At 36.8% G+C, this 20,683-nt stretch overlaps 1 protein-coding gene across 1 annotated transcript in view; it reads right to left on the reverse strand.

Annotated features, from left to right (window-relative positions):
- Positions 1-20,683, reverse strand: part of LOC126822487 (FMRFamide receptor-like) — a 64,685-nt gene that overhangs the window by 34,664 nt on the left and 9,338 nt on the right. Inside the window, exon 2 of the mRNA XM_050551418.2 lies at positions 6,764-6,827. The gene's annotated coding sequence lies outside the window, so the exon portion shown is untranslated. The remainder of the gene's footprint in view (positions 1-6,763; positions 6,828-20,683) is intronic.

The following is a 20,683-nucleotide window of genomic DNA, read 5'->3' on the forward strand; positions in this document are numbered from 1 at the left end:
GATATATTTTAAATCGGAAATTTTTTTACCTCTAAAGGAACCACAAGCTAAAAACGCGAATATCGAAAGGAACCAAGATCATTGGGTTATAAACATACATTTCAAATTTGTGACCTCTAGAGTGTGTCCACAAGCTAAAAACCTGATTTTTCGTACAATCAGGGGCCATAATACATGAAGTTATAATCCGGTACATGCTTATATCGAACGGAAGTGAAATATTTGGGAGACAGACCTATATTTCAAGTTTCCTCAAAAATGGACGGACAGGGTCGACGGCATAATACGTGCACATAAAAATGTGGGCGTATAAAAATATCCCCGATTGGTGTCGATGTGCCTAATTATATATTTACTCATTAATCTTTATCCTTTTATTTTCATTATTTAGATGCCTTGATAGCGATTCATTAATTGATGTACGGGCCAATCAAACTCTTAATAGACCGTATTCCTTTCAGTGGTAAAATCTGATTAGGAATTGTAAATCAATTTTCTGTCCGATTAGACCCAAGCAGAGGACTGTCTTAACTTCTTGAAGGCAGAAATTTACAGCTTGTTATAGGTTATTAGAATGCACACCAGGACGTTCTTGTGACATACTAGCCGCAACCGGATTCGAGATGAACATTTTAGTATTTAACATCCAACATTTGAGTGAGTAATTAGCTCACAACATCGCATATATAAGTTTGACCTTATGGTTACGAGAATTGTTTAGCATTAAAGCTATCATGAACTGCCGAAACTAACTTGAATCATTTTTATTTTCTAAAATGCATTTGCCGACATGTGTGACTTGTTTTGGTATATTTAAGCTGTACAGAGCGTCGTTATTTTGTCATGGCTTACAAAATTTGTCTGGCTAAAGCTATAAAAGGCCCTTCTACAGAACAACCGTTTATCAGCTTTAAGTGTTTCTCGGCTCTATTATATGTTAAATATACATTAATAAACTTTAAAAAGTAATAATTTCTACCTTTCCACAGAAAGATTAAGTAGAACGCGAAGGCCGTGGATTTCTACCAATTGAAGTACTTTTGAGTCTGCGCTCAATTTTACATTAATAAATGAGACTATAACAACTCTTAAAAGATATTTGATTTCCCGTGGTAATACATATCAATAGGGCTTCCTAAAATAGTTTTACACGAAATGAGTGATTGGATAAGAAGCGGTTATCATTTTCAAATGTACCCACTGTGCTACTATAAATCCATTAATAAAGATGTATGTATAGTTAATATATTCGCACCTATATGAAGTATACACACCAGAAAATGGCCCCTGTTTAAATACGCCCATTGAAAGACATCAGCAAATATTTAGACAAGAGGCTGTATATATATATCGATTTTGAGTGTTTTCGCTGATTAGGTTTCAGTGTCATTGCAGTTGATAAACTGATTGTTGATCAAAGTATTACCTAATCAACAGTTCCTGGCCGATTTTTATTAAATTGTCAGATACAGTTAGCATTATTGTAAAGATGATTCCTATTAAATAGTACATCAAGATGGTGAGTGTTCGGGGGTGGGGTGGACTGTGGAACACGCTAGTCAATTTGTAGCGTGACTGAGTTGATCAAGTGCTGTCACACTTAGTAATGTAAGAACATATATGGGATTTGCGTGCCAAAATATCGTTAACAACGTGATTTTTCCAATTGAGAGAGGGCTCAAATGGGTGACACATTCTAAGCATGACGTTTTAAATTTGGTTGACACAAAGATCTAACCAATTCTAATGTTCTGATTGCGGCTGATGTGATTAGTTGAAACCAATTTGCCCAAAATGAAGCATGTTAGATGAAATAGGTAAGGGCGACCATGACACTACGGGAAACAGATACTGATAGCAAACATAATAACTATGGATCCTGTCATCATTTGTATATATATATAGCTCATTAAGCCAGGGCCTAAAATAACGTGCCTTGGAGCACGAACGTGCCTCGAAATGAAAAATCCGTGCTTCGAAAATAAGAAAACCGTGCTCTGAAAAATTGTGTAGTGCTCTAAAAAAAAGGTGTTGTCAGCGATGCCTCCTGACCCCTAATTGAGTGTTTCTTCTTGTGGTGTGGTCAGTTGCACAGATCAGATATTATTATATCGTAAAGAAAGTGGTGTGTTTTTTTCCTAGTGCTGAGTTTTCATGCGAAAAAAGCTGCTCGCGACAAAATAAATTCCTATGTAAACTGCACCAGAATAGTCCACAGATGCCGGTTTCAAGCTCTCAATTTTCAAAATTTTCGGGGGGAGGCCCCCAGACCCCCCGCCAGCGCGCTTCGCGCCTCTCGGCTCCGGGGACTCTAAATCCGTGCTCTCAGAATTTAACCTTATTTTAGGCCCTGCATTAAGCCTATATCACAACCTCCTGGTATAAGCCACGGTTGCAGGTTCTCCCGAGTTTAACAACCGGGCCCATGAAACTATTCAATTGTTTTTTTCTCTCAACTAGTTTCATTATGTATAGCAATCGTTGTGAAACTAAATCAGAGAGATTTTGATTTGACAGTTTTTACCTACATTTGAAACAGGTTTCGACGTGTTTTGGTTCTGTTATGCAAGATCTTTTTCGACGTTCTAAACTTAATTTACGGTGCTAAGGCCACCTAAAGATAAGTTTTAAATGTTCCTTTTATTAATTAGAACAGGTTTCGCATTAGATTTTATATTTTACGCTGACATTTTATTGCTTTAAATCTTCCTAGTGCAAAAACGGACAATTTGACCATTTGGCCTCCGAGGTCACAAAGAACAAAGGTGAATTTAGCAAGTTAACATTTTTATTGAAAGGCTGGTTTAAACTTTCGATCATTTTCAGCATGTTTTCGTGATACAAGAATGGCTGTGCATTCACTTTCAGTGCAAATGACCCCATTTGACCCCGAATATCTCAAAAACGCCACAACGGCGGACTGATTACCACTCGGCATCGTATTCTACGCAAAATTTTACCCTAGAAAAGTTGGGTCTGGTTTTTTCCCATTTGATGGACACCCATTCGCACTGAGCCTCCAAACTAATTACAATGGTGCTACTATGCCACCAAGGATTGTTCTTTTGCCACTTTTCGTACCGGTAGTTTCAAACATTAAGGCCACCATAGCGACGTACAGTTCGACACAGGTCACTGCGGTCTCACCGCCACACATGCCGACTTTTGGCCTCGGATTGCTCACTGTATGTCCATCAGAGTCAAACACCGGGGAGGTGTAAATGGGACTTTACTCTGGAAACCTTTCAGTGCAAATGACCTCATTTGACCTTTGACCTCAAAAACGCCACAACGGCGGACTGATTACCACTCGGCATCGTATTCTACGCAAAATTTTACCCTAGAAAAGTTGGTTCTGGTTTTTTGCCCATTTGATGGACACCCCTTCGCACTGAGCCTCCAAACTAATTACAATGGTGCTACTATGCCACCAAGGATTGTTCTTTTGCCACTTTTCGTACCGGTAGTTTCAAACATTAAGGCCACCATAGCGACGTACAGTTCGACACAGGTCACTGCGGTCTCACCGCCACACATGCCGACTTTTGGCCTCGGATTGCTCACTGTATGTCCATCAGAGTCAAACACCGGGGAGGTGTAAATGGGACTTTACTCTGGAAACCTTTCAGTGCAAATGACCTCATTTGACCTTTGACCTCAAAAACGCCACAACGGCGGACTGATTACCACTCGGCATCGTATTCTACGCAAAATTTTACCCTAGAAAAGTTGGTTCTGGTTTTTTGCCCATTTGATGGACACCCCTTCGCACTGAGCCTCCAAACTAATTACAATGGTGCTACTATGCCACCAAGGATTGTTCTTTTGCCACTTTTCGTACCGGTAGTTTCAAACATTAAGACCACCATAGCGACGTACGGTTCGACACAGGTCACTGCGGTCTCACCGCCACACATGCCCACTTTTGGCCTCGGATTGATCACTGTATGTCCATCGGAGTCAAACACCGGGGAGGTGTAAATGGGACTTTACTCTGGAAACCTTGAACAGTTACCGGAAGACTTTTTATAAAAGCAAGCGTGTGTGAAGCACATGCAATGAATATGTTATGGTTAATCATTGTCAATTAGTACTCGTTTCCTCGAAAGGGCTTCTATCCTATTTCATCAGAGTTCATGGCCAATCGCGAGCAGTTACATTTGTCATCAACAGCTTCAAAACAAACCGACTATGACATATACAATATGGTAACTAGCTATTATGTTTTGGCGTGCACGTAAAAGATCCATTGACAGTTGGAATTCGATATAAGAGTAGGCCGTAGTGCCGGTGTCCGGGGAAAATTTCCCTCATAGCACATTGTATGGCATATGCCCGTCTTCATTCGCCCAGTTCGGAGCAAAACAGTAGGACGTTAAACCCCATTTCATTTCATTACGTTTGTTTTTTTTATTTTAGTTGTACGAATATTAGTTTTATGGCAAATTTAACCATCTTTGTTTATTTTCAGAGCTATACCGTGAGCAGTTTCAGTCGATCCATAAAAATAGACCTTAAAATACACATTAAAACAATCCCAAAAGATTTTTGTCAATGTAGAGTACGTTTCCATGTCAAAACATATTTATTATTTTTATAAAAGAATTGATCACAGGGATAATATTCGACCGTCGGTATATAGGCACTTTATGATGTTAGCTCCGTGAAATGATCAAAATAGACGTTTTCTTGATGAAATAAGACTGTATTATGACCATGACATTATGCACGATAAAATAAGACATATCTGTGGAAAACTACGAGTTGTAAAGATTTTACTTGCGTATCACTCTTAACTTTACGAAAAGCGTTGTTGAATATCAAATTAAAAGGTTTGGCGTCTGAATATATAATTTAAGCACCCACCAATTTGAGTCAATAATTTGGAATTAGAACACGCTGAACTATTACTATGTCGACAATAAGCAACTAGGAATGAGTCAAGCATCTCGTAGTACATGTAGTTGATTTTGCGTTATGGTCGACTTACTATCAACTAAACCAAGAAATGAGCCCAACCCAACATTTTAAAAATACCATACTTCAAACGGTAGTAAAATCATTCGATCTATCTATGATTTCTAGAACAATGCGGATTTCTTTATAGCACAATTTTCAGCATCAAGTTTGCAGTCCCAAAAATGAGTTTCCATAGCAATCATGATAAAGAGAGTTAGATTATTAAGTCTACTGAGATTATGTTCAAGACCTTTTAGTTAAAGTAAAGTTTCTCTAATACAACTAGCTCACCAACTTTACATACGCAATTTAAAAGAACTCCCCCTCATAGAAGTGGGGATTCATTCAATTTAATATCTATCTATTCTCTGATATGTGGCAAATTGAACCATGATTCATATCAGTCCGTCCCCAATTTGTATTTGTAAGACTTGCACTGTTAGGCCGTGGGCCGAACCAGATAAATGTGATTTTTAGCTGCAAGTTTTTGGTGAGGGGGAAATCTCATCATAATTAAATCAAATAATGTTATTTATCCATGGATTTTAAGGAGAAAGTAATGGGGATCTGAATTCTGATCATATACACTATAAAGCCTGTCTCACTATTCTGTGCAACACCTTTACAATGTCCAAAATTTTGCCAAAATCCGCTTAATCATAAAGTAACGCCAGAGTAAAAATTATTAATATTTTCTATGAGTAACTCAGTGAGATGTGACGCAGGCACATTACATGCGTCAGGTTTCCAAAGCACTTTGCGGCAACTGACTACCAAAAGTCACTTGTGGCGACGCTATGGTCGCATCATCTGACGCACCTGTTGCGTAGGCGTTACGCTGTATCACTTTGGCGTCACCACTGAGTCACCGTACGCACTACCTTACGCGCTCCCGTATGAGGCGGACTTTAGGGTCGTAGTTTTCAGGATTTTAGCAGTCTATGGTTTATTACTTTTGGATGCTAGCTCGCTATCCTGGAAATCGGGTGTTCGACCACTGAATTGGCCGAGAAAGTTCATCTAGATTTTCCGGCGTGGTTTCCCCTTGTCGGTGATGCAGGACGGAGGGCCTGACAAGGACAGCTGTCTAGTCGTTCGGATGGAACGAAAAACCGAGGTCGCGTGTACACATTGGCGTGCACGTAAAAGATCCCTTGACAGTTGGAATTCGATATAAGAGTAGGTCGTAGTGCCGCTGTCCGGGCAAAATTTCCCACATAGAACACTGTATGGCGTATGCCCGTCTTCATTAGTCTAGTTCCGAACAGAACAGTAGGACGTTGAACTCCATTTCATTTCATTATTACTTTTTGCTTAAAGCCTCATCGGTCAGTATTATCGGTAACGCCAATAACGTTATATTCAAAATTGGTGCCAAATGTTGGTTTGATATCTAACAAATGGTAATTGTTTTTGAATAAGGAGGTCGGTTTCACGAAAGAGTGTTTTTAAGGGTCGGAAACTGTAAGCGGTTCGTGAGCATTACATTAAAGGTGTGTCTCTCCATTTAGTTACGATACAAACTCTAAACTAAATCTTCGGATTATTTCCTAATTTTAGTTTCGTTTTTGGCTTAAGCTGTCGATTGTTGAACACAAAATCAATTTTTTATATCAACACTGGCTCAGACTGGGAATCTATCATTTTAAATGTAGAAATACAACATCACAAAGCAAATTAATATCAACACATCATACTTAATTAAATTACACTTTTCTTGTTTGCCCAAATCAAATGTTTTGTCATTTTAAACATGGATTGTTGATGGTTGTTCTTGTATTAATTAATTTATAGTTACACATACCTTCTCGATTTAAAAGGGAAATCAGTGCATCTAGGTATAACCTTCGTATCAGCTAATACATAACCTATAAAATAAAAGCGTACATAAAATTAATTTCAAAAATGGCCATGAGAGAAACAGCATGAATGATTGATTGAGATCGGTTATGACTCCCTTATCATCCATAATAGTCTTTGCGACCCTGCTGCTAAATGGAACGGTCGTTTACACATAGATTTCATAAGACGATATGACTTGAGGTAAGGTTTCATTGACAAATACTCCAGATTATCTTAAAGCCTACATTATAGTATTTGGTACATTCCTATTTATACCATATTCCTATACGCCCACATTAAAATTTGGGGTGACGGCCCACGAAACAAGTGCCAAAGCTATTTTTAGCCCCCCACCCTTTTCTCCTTTTCCCCCTTTTGCATAGCGATCTTTGTTGGCTTTTTGGTGTAGAATTGAAGAAAAAGGTCTGAATATACATTTTCTGCCAGGTTTTGGTGAATATTCATGATTTTGAGGTGGAAGGATACAGGAGTTAAGAGGTTGGTAAGGTTGAAATGTAGGGCGGAAAATTGCATGTTTACTTGTCACTACTTCTGTGTATCTCTAAGTTTTTCATGATGAACCTCATACATGCTCGTGGTCAAGAGGTCCCACATGTTGCTCCATCTGTGTAGAAAGCGTTCTACCCAACGAAAATTTGGGAAAAAGTTACAGCCGATCAAAGAGACGAGAATTAACATTAAAGTCAATTGGGAAATTATTGGTAATCTGTGGCCATATTGTCGTCGCCGACGGTCTAGAGGCGAATGTCAATATCCTATAAACTTTAAATTTATACACAGTGTTTAAGCTCGTAAGACGAAGAAGTCTGTTTCCGATAATCACTGCCTTGAGTTTTTAAACTTTGGTGGGATTGGCCATTGGAACATAAGGTAGAGCCATGTTAAAATTATAATAATATTTCATAATTTTGTGGGATTAACTTTTTGTTCACAGTTCGATTTTTTTTAAGTTTGTGAATGTTATGCAGGAGAGAGCGCTCTTTATGATATATTTAGAATTGGTTGACATTGATTGTAGAGCACTGGTGACATTGCTGCTGGTTGACTTAAAAATTAACGTCAAAGTAGTAACCGTAAGGAGCGGTGTTAACATTAACCTATATTACATCTGATATAATGGAAGAAACACAACTTAAAGAAGTCCTCCAAAGAAACTATTATATTATAATGTTATACAAGAAACACGATCACTCGGTATTCGTTTTCTTTCGATCAATGATCACTTAGATGTGTTCCTTTGCTTTCAAGATAATTAAAATGCTTTATCCTTGCTCTTGGAGAAATCCAGCAAAGAAATTGGTTAAATCAAACATCTATTAGGAATTGAAATTGTGATGATCATGTAAACCATTGTAATACAATCTAACTGAAGAATCATTCAGTATGACACGGTTGGCATTAAAGAAAACAATACTCAGATGTTACGGAAAGCCTTTGTTACCCACGATTAACGTAAATTCCCCAATCTCTTCTGTCCTCGACAGCCATAGTTTGAGTTCGAAAGGCGGCGATGTTAGGAGAGAAGAGCGTTCGTGAGCGTTTTAAACTACTTTTAATAATATAGCCGAATAAACAGCCTATAAAACGCGTGTATTCAGAGCTTCAGATGGCGTCGATATTATTTGGCATGGGAGACGAACACTGGATGACACTAGTCTATAGTTTTAAAACGGCAAAAAATAGTGTACGCTAAATGACCGTCTGGTTGTTGTATCATTATAGTTTTATTCAACTAACATTTAACAAGCATCGTATTTGCTACTTAAAGTTGATAAACAAATATTCTGAATTAAATTGAATTATATTAAGTGTATATTATAATTTTATTTTAAATACTTATATATCAGAACGAAACAAATCAGTCGGGGAAATATTTACTGGTCTTAATCCTTAATTAACCCTAAAAATTCCCACGAAGAAAAATATATCATTTTAAAAATAGAAACGTATTGGTTTAGTGCAGACAAGGTATTTGGGCTATTACAACAAAACATGGTACACTAGCTTCCCTGGAGTAGGAATACAAAGTCCTGCCATGCAAAAGATAAATTAGTGTAAGCTGTGGACAATAAGAGTAATTAAAAAGTATTTTGCTTTTAAATTAGCAAAATTTCCCCGAGAGCGCAACTGCTAAATAGATTTATGTCCAAGTGCTTTAGGGTTCTAAGCTTTATCTGCCGGTTGGTAAAAACATATTTTCGACTTACATAGGGAAAATTCAAATTAGATCGCAGGCAATCTAGGTCCGTATTTTGTAAACTTTGTTATTCTAACAATGTGTAACAAATAGAAAACATCTTCTGACCAATACGCGAAGCCTTTTTGGCTTTTATGTTAAACTGAACAAATCATTCAGCATGATGCAGGGTTGTTTGTCAATCTATTATTTTGTGAAATTCATAGATATTCTTTCAGTGCCTACACTTTAGAATCCCAAATGCCTGGCGTTGACTATACATTACGACTATAAATAAGGACGGAAGATCCAAAGGGCGTTATTATACCTGAATAAATGCTATGTATTAAAACGCAATAAGTAAAACAAAAACTTAATTGTAAAACACTGGGGTCACGCTTCAGTCAGCAGTCGTCATCATATATTTGTAAATTTATATACATACTCAGAGAAGAATATTTTGCAAACAATACTACTTCCAATCCGCAGCTAATCTCAAATAGTATGCTTGGGAATGAGCTATAATAAGAAATCTTGCCCATTTCTCATGGTAGTATATTTTTTTTCTGAAATCTACAATGAAATACCATAACAATGTCAAATTTTTAAAATGAATTTAATGCACCAAAGTCTATTTTGTGACAGTCTCGGAAAGATGATTATGCAATACGAACATAATAAATGATCGGTATTAGTAACCTTATACGAGGCCCTATAACATCAATACCACTAAAAGTTTAAACAATTTAAGTTAAACAAATTTGAAACTTAACATTGCCTTTGAATACAACTTACCCTTAACGTTCAGGAAGTATTTCCTTTGAATACGGACTCTGTTCTATAGCTATCGGCGAGATATACGGTAATTTTGTAATTGACGAGTAGTGCCCTTTTTAAGTGGTTTTCACGGAGTTGAGAGATGAGCCACCTCTTCTAATGGCGTTCCGTTTTCATTGGCCCCGTCAGAGCAGAACAGGACGTTAAACCTCATTTCTAAGGGTGCAAGTTAAATTCTTATAAAATAATTTTTTTTTATCATCTTTCAATACTTAATAAATGTTTGATTAACTGATTTTTATTTTTATTGATTTCACCAAGAGCAGGGTAAAGCATTGTCGTTATCTTGGGGGTAAAGGAACATATCTTGGTGATTATTTATCAAACAAAATAGATAACATTTTGTAATAAAAGACAACAATTAGATTGTCAGTAATAAGAAAGGGCCTAATGTCATATTCAAAATTATTTACTTCACGAGAATGACTGTCGCTTTAACGTCAATGTATAGACTAGGCGCGTCTTGAGGTTTAAAAGTCAAAGCATAAACGGGTTATTTTTGAAATTTTGATATATAAAATACATTTGGAACTGCGCGGCACTAAATCAGATTGAAGAAACACAGTTTGGAGTACCCAGGAACTGACAGGGACGTACTGACCTATACTAGGAAATTTAAAATCACGGAGATTTTTTTTAATAGAAAGTAATTACCCGAAGAACACGTATTATTTTCTTGCCGAGAACTTTAATCCTAGACCAATACCCTTCAGCACTATAACTTAATATGTAATTATTCTGCACATTCTTCTTCAAAATTTAATGAGGCAAATAGATGTTGGGAATGATCGGCGATTGTAAATAGGTGTAAAAGAAATGATAATAGAGAGCACCAAAGGCGATGAAGGGTTTCGGGACACTGTACGTTGTAGCTTCCAAAGCTTGTTTACGGTCAGATGGAAATATAAAGAAGGCTTCTAATTAACGACACTCTCGTTGATAGTAGCAAATTCAATAAGAAGACCATCAATTCTAGTAATATATCAGAAAGCACCACGTGGGCTGCCATCAACCCTTCTGAACTCTATGTCAATTATACATGGTAAAGGGGGACAGATTTAATATCTTTCTAAAGAGATTGTAATGCCACCACTGATTGACGCTTTATATGCAAGTGAAAGACTATCAAGCTGGGATTTTGGATTAAGAATCATTCATTCATTATCGTTCCAGATGATTTATGAATTAGAACCCTCATCGCAGCTTTCATTCATGTAAACGAAGTGGTTCTACATAAAGAAATTTTTGGTATTAATTGTTCTATAGTCAATTTGGTTAAAACACAGATCCTATTTCGTTTCGTTTTTATAGTTCAAAATTTCGTTTTACTTGTCTTTACTACACTTGGATCTGGAAGAGTTTTTATTTAACTCGTGTTCTGAATGGTGTCAGGGATAAGCCAATGAAACGGCCTGTTACGGCGAGCTTTAGGCGTGTTTTGCACGGAACTGTGGGTAATCCACTAGTAACATCAATGCTGATTGGTTAATCAAATGTCTGACATCATAGGGTCATAAGTCGGTCTTTTGACAACTGACGTGACCTATCGCTATAACTTGTCAGATCTTCATGTAGTGTAGGCCATCGAAAGTATAAAAAAACGAAACGAAATATGGATCTGTATTTTAATCAGATTGATGTATAGTCTATATTTACGAAAAGGTGGTCAGTGCGAAGATACATTCCCACGAAAATATTTATAATGTGGTTATTTCCAATTACAGTATGGTATATTAATGTCAAAAGGACACACCCAATCTTAATCTAAATATTTTGAACTCCCCGAAAAACACCCATTGGGCGCCCACATGAAAAATACAAGAGTGTCCTTAACTGATAGTCTGTGTGCTCGACTGACGAAAGGGACGTTTCTTATGTCTTGATATAGCTAACGGTTGTGAGAACATTGAGAGATTTAAACGCCCACAAGACCCCGTGATTAAACGGCGGAATAAATACTGACAGTGGATAATCCAATAATTTACTTAGGCTTCAATATTTATGATATGGGGTAGTTTTCTTGAAATTAAATTGTTTTGAGACGGATTTGAAGCAAACTTTTGATAGATAAATTGGGTTAAATATGTTTAATATCAATGTGGGCTGTTTTAACTTTGTTGACAATTGATGCATTTGGTTTAATGGTCTTATTTACTTTTAGATTTTATGGGCTGGGTTCATGCAATTGAGTCAGGTGCCTATAACTTGTTAGTTTTTTCGGGGGTTTTTTTTGCATTCCGTAAACGTAAAATAGTTTTAATGGCTAACCCCATTTCCTTTCTGCCAGGGTTTATTTTGGGTTTATTAAATCAAACGAACGAAATCAGTAATGGAGAAAAATTCAAGCACCGGCAATGCTTACAATTTGCTTAGGTCATGTGGATGAATTCGAAAACAATTAAAATTGCGTAACAGTAAATGAACCTTCTGTTTGAGGACGTGTATGTTCTGATTAACATCTTGAATTTTCATGTAATGAGATTTGCCAGTTAACCGAAGTTACAGCAGTGTTTACCTTAACTGAAGAAAGAAACTCAGTTTACCAGTGCAGGGTTCAATTTCTGTTAAAGGTAATAATAAAATAAAACCAACTACTAACAATCCAAACCATTAGACAAAATTCGAAGTCCTAAAAAAAACGGTATAGGCAAAATAGTGTAATAAGGCAAAATAGTGTAATCAGCATATGGACTGTTCACCGTGTACAAAATACACGACAAACAGTGGTAACAGGTGTCCGGAAGAGTAAGCTTACCCTGGGATATACTGATTTAAGTCAAAAATAGACATGATGAAATGGAATGGGGTTTAACGTCCTACTGTTCAGCTCCTAAGTTGGGCTAATGAAGACGGGCATACGCCATACAGTGTGCTATGAGGGAAATTTTGCCCGGACAGCGGCACTACGGCTTACTCTTATATCGAAAACCAACTGTCAATGCATCTTTTTTCGTGTACGCCAATGTGTACACGGGACCTCGGATTTATTTTCGTCCCATCTGAACGACTAGACAGCTGTCCTTGTCAGGTCCTCCGTCCTGCATCACTGACAGGGGGAACTACGCCGGAAAATCTCAATGAACTTTCTCGGCTAATGCTGGGATCGAACACCCGACCTCCAGGCCAGCCAGCCAGCGTCTTACCCACTTAGCCACCGTGACCCCCCTCCCAAAAATACCTGCTCTATCACTACTAATCGATCAACTTATTCAATATTAAATTTTGACTCGAATCAAAGAGGTTGAGCTCCTTTAAAGCATTGGGTATGAAAGCACAAAGGATTTTTTTTTGCAAATTTTAAAATCGGTGTTTTTGTCATATAAAACATACTTTTTCCAGTGTAAGATTTTAATATTAAACGAGCAGATAAAGTTAAATAACAAGATTATTAATTAGAGGAGAACAGACTACATTAAAACCGTGCGGTTAATGGCTGTTCAAACTGTTTATTGCTTATTGTAGAGGGGACAGGGAATCAGAAATAATGATATTTGCAGACATGTACCAAAAAGCTACACAAAAATCAAACTGAAAGAAAAACACTCCTTATTCACGTACAATCTTCGTAAAAAAACAGCAGCATTTAATGCAATGAAGTTGTCTCCATTGGTTGGATCAATTAACCCCATGACAAAAAGCATTTTGTTAACCAATACACGCCTCTAATCAAGTCTTTTTCAATCATTTGTATAGCCATTGACATATTTTGCAACGTTGGGTGCTCAGTGTATCCCAGTAGGTATTATTAAGAATTATTTACAAACTGTTTATTGCCGTTAGATTTTCGTCTCTTGAAAAAGATTATATCATACTCTCCTGGGTAACAATTTGAACACGATGTAATAAAGTATCGCCTGATGAAATAAGGTTTATGTGAAGTGTAGGGCGTAATGAAGTCAATACAGTTAAGAGTGTACTTGTATTGGGTTTATGATGTTCAAGAATGGTTTTGATTTTGTTTGTTATAGAGTACGCGGATATTACATTTAGAAAATATATACGTTAATCAGAGAGTAAATAGTTAAGTATGTGCTGCTAGCATTAAATATATTTCCCAGCAGTTCAGTTCGGATATACATGTACATAACCACTGATTGGGAAATATATCCAAACTACCGAGAATATACATTATGTTGCCAAAAATAAAATATCTTGCAAGATAAAGCCATAAAACGAAGAACAATTACTAAGTATTCTGTCAACGTTTACCAAAAGTTGTCCCGTCTTCATTAGCCCAGTAGGACGTTAAACCCCATTTCATTTCCAACAAGTTGCTGTATTTATCTCTATAGTTCAGAATAAAGTCGATGACCGTCAACCTACTTCTAATCAGATTACAGAAAAGAGAAAAATGTGGGGTTAACGTCCACTCCACACAATTAACTAAGCGTGATTGGGACTAACAAATTTCAATAACTGGCTTGCGCGCATGGCCGTTTAGCACTCGGAGAAAACTCACATGGTTAGACCATGCTCCTTGTTACGCACGAAGTGGGGTCCAAACCACCATATGTGACTCAGTCATAGACCATACGATCTAAAAGCACCCGTTAGAGCACTTGCCCACCAAAAGCCCGATTAAAAACACGGATCACATTTCGTTTCATCTTTGAAATTGAAGTAATAAAAAAAATATAAGATCTTGATTTTTCAAGTACAAAATTAAATACCAAGCCTTATTCTGAAAATAACCGACATATCCGGAAATGGAAAGATGTTACAAATGTCACTCGTTTACGATGTGCGATAACGGGAATGAAAATTGCAACAAGTTACAATGCAACACACAATGACACAACAACCACACAAATCGTGGACAATAATTATAGAATTGGCAAAGCCTGACGTGCAAAATATACAGACGACGGCAGTCAAATGTATTCTATGTATCGGTATAGACATGTATAGTTATCTACGATTAAATTGAACGGTATGGTGGACATCTAGACATCTATGCAAGACGTGAAATGGGGGATAAATCGACAGAAACTTGGTACAAATGATGGACGAATTCAATTTCTTTTCTCTCGGGCATCGTTATGTAAATGTGATCTCATAAGACCTGTAATTGAAAGCTGTAGCCCAACTAATACTGTCTCTCGGTTAGAAATTACTGTCGGAAAACATGAAACTAAGTTCTACCGATATTAAAGATTCTGGTATTAGAAGTCTTCTAGATATCGCGAGCAAAGATCTAACGAACAGGTGGCTTATTTAAGCTTACAACAGATCATTGCCATTCTGTACTGAAAATTCAAAATCATGTTATCGCATATTAAATCATTCAGCACTATATATAATATTTAAGTAGGAAATCAGAGTGTACCTCTAATGGCATACATGATTAGCCATGTTGGTCGAATTATAAACTGTAATAAGCCTATAGATAATTCAACAGAAAATTTAATATTATCTTATCGGAAATGACCTCCGGATGTTCGAGATAAATCCAAATACGCCTTAGAATTTTAATTGCAACTGTTAAGGTTTGATTAAATTATCATTTAATTGTCAATTGAACGGACGTATTTATCAGCCATAATGAATTATGGATGAAATTCATCCACGAGATGGGCTGTTCCTTCGCAAGCCATTCCCTAAATATCACCTGAATGATCAATCGGCATATTTTGAAAATCATTTTTCAGTAAAAGCAATTCATGTGAACACCTCAATATTAGGAAGTGGCATCTTTCTAGAAAGAGTGAGTATACCGTTTCTCCTGTGCAACACCCATCAAGACATGTAGCTAACTGGGCCGATAATTTGGACTAATTGGGTTTTACATGGCGTGTTGAGCTCCCAAAATGCTCACCCTAAATCACAAAAATATACAGTACATGTATATTCTTTAGTGCAGTATTATACAGTTGTCTTAAGCCAATCGAAAACTCATACATCTAAGCGCTCATATAAACACGCTCAGGCAGCTAAAAGCTCATATTATATTAAACACCTTAACACAGCCAAGCGCTGATATTAAACTTTAAAAACTTAATGCAATTCGATTTGAACTATAAGCTAGTTTATTCCACATTTAAATTAGCAACACGATCATGGCACGTGTTAAGTTAAATGCATCTCATCTCATCAGGTAATACAATCTGACCCTTACTTGATTTGTGAAGACCATGCACTGGTGATCTTAGTAAAGTTCTTCAAAATGTAGATCAACATGAATTACTGGGCAATTAATGTTTTGAGGATAAAAGACCTTGACCACCTTAATCTCACTCTCTCTCTCTCTCCCAGTCGCCTTCAGTCATTTCTACACTTTAACCTCTTAATATTATTTTGATCATATTCATGGACTACACGCTGTTGTCAGTTTTCCCGTGTAACTTTAAAAAGTTTTATGGCCGTCATATTGATTTGATTGGTAAATATAACGTGTCTCTCTCGGCTATTATTCTAGATATATTTAATTGACACGTATACTATTACTATCTCCCTGATAATATCTACTACATCGTTAACACAGTTCATCGCGTGCATTTTGCATACCGATAGTTCATTGGCCAATCACGCTATTTTACCGACATTTCGCCTAATAGTTTGGATGCAGCTATGGCGGGTGTGGCGCCAGGCAGGGTAAGCTTACTCTTCCGGACACCTGTTACCACTGTTTGTCGTGTAATTTGTACACGAGGAGCAGTCCATTTGCTGATTACACTATTTTGCTTGAATAGACTATTTTGCCTATAACGTTTTTTAGGACTTCGAATTCTGTCTTATGGTTTGGATTGTTCGTACTTGGTTTTATTTTATTTTTAAATGTCTACATATTGGTCTACATATACGTCTAGTCGAATGACTTTTAGATTGTTTTGTGGTCACTAATGACTTAAATTGTAAATCGGGAATTTCTTTGGCTTTTTATGAATTTTTTTTTTACCGCAGACAGATCTAAAGTGTGGGCTATTCGAATATCTCAAATAAATGGGAAGTAAAATCGGGTGTTATAGAAATTGTAAGTATACAGGACCTCGTGACATACAATACTGGCGTAGTGATAACGAGGGTGAGCATACAGAACCTCGTACAATACTGAGGTAGTAATGAGAAGTGATATCGGGTGTAAGTATACAGAACCCCATGACATACAATACTGACGTAATCCCAAAAACGAAAAGTGATATCGGGAGTGAGCATACAGAGAGAGAGAGAGAGAAATGGGGTTTAACGTCCACTCGACACAAATTAGGTCATTTCGGGACTAACATACGGTTTAATTTTATTTCCATAATTCGCTTGCGCGTAGGGGTCTTTAGCGGTGGGAGGAAACCGGAGGACCCGGAGAAAACCCACGAGGTTGGACAGGCGACCCTACTCCTTGTCACGTACAACCGGAGAATCGAAACCCCGCCAGTTGACTCAATGCCAGACCGTATGATACAGCGCGCGCGCTAACCATTCGGCCATCCAACCCCCCCTGTGAGCATACAGAACCTTGTGACATACAATACTGACATGATGATCCTTTATTAATTAAAATTAATAGAAATAAATGAGAAGTGATATCAGTTGTTCTAATAAAAGTCCTGTCTTTCTTAGCACAGTCGGAGCAGAACAGTAGGACGTCAAACCCATTTCATTTCATTTCTAATAGAACTTTGCGACGCCATGATCCTACAATAATATAAATAGTCAATGTCCACACCAGTTTGGCATTACTAACTATTAAAGATTGGGACGCCTTTCCTTCAAGCAAGAGCGATGGTAATGAACCTTTAACCATTAATCACTAATCAGAACTGATAAGGACACTGCTTTCGAAAGGCAAGTACAAGATAAAAGCGATAAAATTTATCATGGAAATGGCCAACGAATTGACAAATTAACACTACACATTTATATCTAATAGTTTTCTACGATTTACATACACTGGGTGTGGATACTGTACATAACTATTTATTTTCCCCAAAATTCGTCCCGGTAACCTATAAAGTAATGAATTAAAGCTCCAACGTGCACAATTTCAAGCTTATTTCAGTTTAAGATTTGTTACAATCATTTGAACTATTCAGTAGTAATGGTACTTTAAAATGCGCCTTGGTTTCAACTGATTTCACACCGTCATAAACTAAATACTTTACATAGGTCTAACAGCATACTGACTTATGCAAAACTCACGCCCTGAATTAAATTAATATGTAGATTTCATGACGCTACGTTTAAATGTTGTTTTTTTTTATTTTAAGGTATTTCCCCATACATATTATATTAATTTCTTTAAGTTTCTACCCGATATTAAACTATTTTTCTTTTAGCAAGTCGCCTAATTCCTGACTTTCTACCGGATATTAAATAAATTTCGAGAAGAAACGCCAGAGAATGATGTCAGTCACTTAGAATCGGGGTCACGTACAGTGTATTTACCAAATAAATCGTTATTGTTTCAATGACATTTAGTAATTGAACTGGAAATACACAGGTCACAATTCTATGGAATACAATTACTATTTAATATTGAGCAGCGTTTGGAGAAGATTTCTCAGCCTTTATCAAGCATCGATACAAGTCCAATCAATTATAACGGGCATAAGGACGGTTCTAATATTTCTGTTGTCTGTAGACAATCGCAACGAACACAAAGCAAAAATTTTACATGTATTTCTAAATACCCATTGGCATTATCTGACAATTATCTTCATTAGTTTTCGTCACACACTATTCGAAATACTGTTTCTAGATTAATGTTATAATGTAAGTGGTCCTGCTGCACTGACGTATGAAATGCCTTTAAAGTATTAATTACAAAAGCGACGTAAACAAGAAATGATCATATACTTAGGTGTTGGTGTTAATTTGTTTTATGAAATGTACGTCGCTTCCAACCACCAACTAAGTGTTACCCACTGTAATCAGATGTTTCTTTTTCCGTTTGTTGTTGGATCAGAGAAAGTGTACTCCACTAGATTGACAATGACAATTTTGAAAATAATAAGTCCTGTTCATCATTTTTTCTTTTTTTTTACAGTTTGGTTATTTCTTAATCATGCAATTTGTAATGTTATGAGCTTCTGGCATTTAAATTTATTTTTTGTTTCCCTATTTAAAGAATATCGTGATGAAACTAATCATCTAAGCTAAGGTACATTGATATAACTGTATTTGTTCTTGTAGAAATTGCTACCACACTGTAACAGTCCAAACTGTTTAAGCGTTTCATATGTCATATTCAACCCTGGTCATAATTTGTTCTCGAATAAATCGTTCTAGTATCCCCAGTTGCATTAGGTTTTACTCAATCATTGCGGCTTTATTTTTTACTACTCCTAAAAAAGTAGTAGGGGATATTGAAATGCAAATACCTATGCAGGTTGTGATATGATAAATAGTCATGGACACTTGACATGCTTTGAGAGTATGTTCACAGATGGAGAACTTATCGCCCCAACAGAACCACTGAGCTGCACATGCGACACGCAATAGCGTCATACATGTGGGAGGGGTTCATTGTCAAATTTGACACTTCAAGGAAGTGTTGATGAAAACTGCCGCGTGCTGGTTTATCTATCCATGTTTGCAATCCTATTGGTTCTTACATAAGATTTACTGTTTAGCGTATCTTTGCTTTAGTGTGTTACGTTTAATTTAATCGGGAGATGTGTTCGTCGACGTCAACGTCAACCGCGCAAGAATTGGCCGTGGCACTGCAAGAGGAGTGGATCAGATTGCCCCAATTCGTGATTGGACGGTTGAGTAGGCGCATGCCACGACGAATTGCTGAATATCTGAGGATTGGTGGAGCAATTACTCATTATTAAGACAAAAATCAAAAACGTCCATTTTCACTTTTGACAGTGTATCTCTTTGCGAGTGAAATGGAACCATCAGAAAAGCCGCCCACATGAACTGTTTATGTTCATGTGTAGGCAATTGGCCTGTTATTAACATACACTGGTTACCTCTTAATAAAAACAGCAGTGCATTTCCGCAGTTTTGTATTGTTTCTGAATATCCCCTACTTCTTTGAAGAGTATATATTGAAATATTTAAAGATGCATTATGCAAAATATAAATAAATCGCTGGTCCTTCATACTCCAATAGTTCAAAACTAGAAAATGAAAATTGGATATATTGAAATTTAATTGAAATTACCTTATTCTGAGCGAAGTTATGAGTGTTTGAAATGAAATGAAGTTTATATTTCTGCACCGAGGCGCTAATGAAGACGGGGGGAGTTTAAAGATGTAGGGTAGATTGTTTATGATCGTAGCAACGGTACTTGACCATCGAGATTGTCTCCATTTTATCATTAAATGTTTAATTCTCGTACGTGTTCTAGTACATTAAAAGCTAGGGCATCCGATAGTCTAGAAAGTTGATGATATGTGGAGAAATCATTTGTACCCCAAAGACTTTAGATATTCTCTTGTGTACTCCAAAGCTAAATCACGTCGATTTCTTAAGACTATATCGAATCTGTGTCTAGTCAAAAGCTGAGTTCGTTGTGCCTCTTAATATAAAGAATCCGTATCTACCAAATAACTGAACCCCTTGTGCCTCTTCAGACTATACAAACCATCCGTGTGTACTCCAAAGCTGAAACAGACGTTTCACAATACTATATTAAAATTCAGACACCATAGCTACTTCAGCACGGTTATAAAAGGTATTAATAATACGAGCGTACCTTAAAAATCACTAACTTGACATCCAGGCTACGATTCGGTGACTTTAGTTTCACCCGGCAAACTTAATTTCTTTATCAATGCATGTAACGTCTTAAAAATGTTGATTTTAACTATTAGGACTAATTAATCATACCCAGACGAATATAGTTAAATAACTTTCGTTTATGCGCAAATATTGTCAGTAAAGTTAATCAGTCTGTGTTTCCT

The sequence above is a fragment of the Patella vulgata genome, chromosome 5 (assembly GCF_932274485.2).
Source record: "Patella vulgata chromosome 5, xgPatVulg1.2, whole genome shotgun sequence".
Taxonomy (NCBI): Eukaryota; Metazoa; Mollusca; class Gastropoda; family Patellidae; genus Patella; species Patella vulgata.